This window comes from Gymnoscopelus microlampas (genome assembly GCF_963454915.1).
Source record: "Gymnoscopelus microlampas genome assembly, chromosome: 8".
Taxonomy (NCBI): domain Eukaryota; kingdom Metazoa; phylum Chordata; class Actinopteri; order Myctophiformes; family Myctophidae; genus Gymnoscopelus; species Gymnoscopelus microlampas.
In genome coordinates this window covers 38,831,882-38,834,381 of record NC_139945.1, presented here as the reverse complement: position 1 = coordinate 38,834,381, position 2,500 = coordinate 38,831,882, and the positions used below count along the sequence as shown (strand labels likewise).

General features: G+C 42.2%; 1 protein-coding gene across 3 annotated transcripts in view; it reads left to right on the top strand.

The window, feature by feature from the left end:
- The window catches only part of LOC311049839 (neprilysin-like), a 101,862-nt gene that overhangs the window by 38,562 nt on the left and 60,800 nt on the right, over positions 1-2,500 (top strand). Inside the window, exon 1 of one of the 3 annotated variants that reach the window (XM_084063719.1) lies at positions 2,385-2,500. This exon is cut by the window's right edge and continues 149 nt beyond it. The exons of the other annotated variants lie outside the window; for them this stretch is intronic. The gene's annotated coding sequence lies outside the window, so the exon portion shown is untranslated. Of the gene's footprint in view, positions 1-2,384 lie in introns of those variants that run through there. 3 annotated transcript variants of the gene reach the window in all.

Sequence of the window (2,500 nt, the reverse complement as noted above, 5' to 3'; positions counted from 1 at the left end):
TACATTCTCAGAGTTAAATTAAAACTGAGAATCTTGCTGTGTGGTGCCAACTGCCAACCCATGCTCTCACCAGGAGTGATTTCAGAAGTACAGAGGGCAGATATAATTGACAATGAGGGTATACTGAGAAAATAACAAAGGATTGCTTGTGGAATAAAAAGGTTTAGCACAGACGTCAAGCCAACACAAAATACTACAATATTGAAGATCACTCAAAAAAAGACGAGTCATATAGTAGATTGAGGCTTTACACTAAATCCACACCTGATAGGGTTAGGGTTATACAGCAAAATAAACAGCCTTATATATTGCTTTTGTCTGTTGTAGCGGCTTACTATAGTTATTTAGGCTACTTTATTGGGATGACTGGAAAGCAAAAGCATTCTTTGTAAGAAGACACTGGTGAGAAGGATTAAGCATACAAATAACATAACTGCACACTCTATAAATAGGATTTAATATTCTGCAGGTACGTGTGTCAAAGTGGGGTCCGGGGAGTAACAGGGGGTCATCAAAATCGCTTTTGCCCGCTACATCGGCTATTTGAAAATAGTGTGTGTCGCAATGCGATGCGTTGTGAGCCTGTAGATCTGCTAGATACATACACAATGTGGGGGTTCTTGACATGAAAACCACTGGTTACTGGTTCTCAAACCTTTTCATGGCAAGAACCCCCATTGATCACTGGTTCTATGCCACAGTGTTCTTTTCATAGCAGTGCAGTCATTCCCTCTTTGAGCTGATAGTCCCAAACTGCTGTTTCTCTCACTTTAAGGTTAATAGGCCACCCACCCTTTGACCCTCCAGTATCACTTGTTTGCTGAGTTAATTGGTCTTGTAAGAGTGACCTTTAAGTGAACTTTGGTGTCCACAAGCAAGCCCAATTTATGAGTAACAGATTACATGTCCTCAAAAAGGTAATTACACAGTAATTCATGAAACTTTTTTTCCAAAACCTTTTTATACGTTAAACTGTTTAACGTATAATTTAGTGGTTCCACACAAAACGGTTCAGTGATTCAATTTAATGTCTAAAAATGATTCATGTTTTGTAGTTAGAAATGTTAATTGTTCTTGGTGGTGCAGAACCATTTCCTCTGTCTAATGTTTTATTTTCTTCGCAGACCCACATGAGTGCATTAAAGTAGCCTACTCCATGGTGACAAAATCACACAAAGCATCTCATTTGGAAGCTATATTATGACTAAAGGCTGATCTCTGAAGTAGGCCCATTCCTTTGACATTTAATTGTTTTAAATGCAGACTAAATATTAGGCTACATGAAAATTGACCCTATTGCTTAATCACACTATAAAAAGCTGGATCTTACATGTATGAATATGATCTGAAGGTGAACACATTAGATTTTTTATGTTTGAGTAACATTTACTGATCATAAGACTCATATAGGCTATTAGGCTTCACTGATGGTAGCCTACATTTAAATTAGAGTATCTGGAAGCATGTTTTAAATGAGTGAGAACCTCAAAAGCAGGGCACACTCGACTCGGGTGACTCACACCATTCACTTGAACCCCTTCAGCTATTTAGGAGCAACTGCCAACGTTGTGAGTGTGACATGGTTGTGACTGTGAGTGTGACAGGGTTGTGACAGTGAGTGTGACAGGGTCGTGAGGTTGACAGGGTCACTTTTAAATGCTGCCTTGTAGAGGAAGCAACGACTTGGTCGGCACCTTAACCAGTGTTGCCAGATATTGTGAGAGAAACAAGCAACCAGGTCTATGAAAACAAGCCCAAAAGAAGCGAGCCCTTCGCCCTTTAAACATTGGCTATTTGAAAATAGCCTATCTACGCCTAGCCTATCTACGCCTAGCCTATCTACGCGATGCAGCGCGTTGTGAGCTTGTAGATTTTAACAACACACACAAATCTTGTATGGGGGTCCCTGGCATAAAATATTTTCAGATGGGGGTCCATGCAGACAAACACATATGGGGTCTTTGACTTGTTTGAGAAACACTGGTTTAAAACAGCACAGGAAACAAGCCCGAATAAGCAACTAATCTCTAAGAAACAAGCCCTAAAAAAACTCGCAACCCGCAACCACCAACTTTACAGAAAAACAAGCCCAAATTCGCTTATAATAAGCGGACATGGCAACACTGCACCTAACCTGGGGAACTTCACCAGGCTACTTCACTGCCAGTCAGTCCATGTGGAGTGGACGGAGAGGAGATAGTCTCCCGTTTGACCACTTGATCACATTATAACTAAGAGTATCTGCGGCGCGAGAGTCTGATGGATAAACTCTCATCGACTCTCTCTCTCTATGCTAGACACTGTAGGCAACACAGAACATAGGCTACTGAGTGAGTGAGTGAGTGAGTGAGCGAGCGTGCGCGCGTGCGTGCGTGTGTGTGTGTGTGTGTGTGTGTGTGTGTGTGCGTGCGCGTGCGCGCGTGTGTGCGCGTGTGTGTGTGTGTGCTGCTCACATAGAACACAGGCAGCCAAGGGACTAAGAGCGAGGCGGGATCCGTTA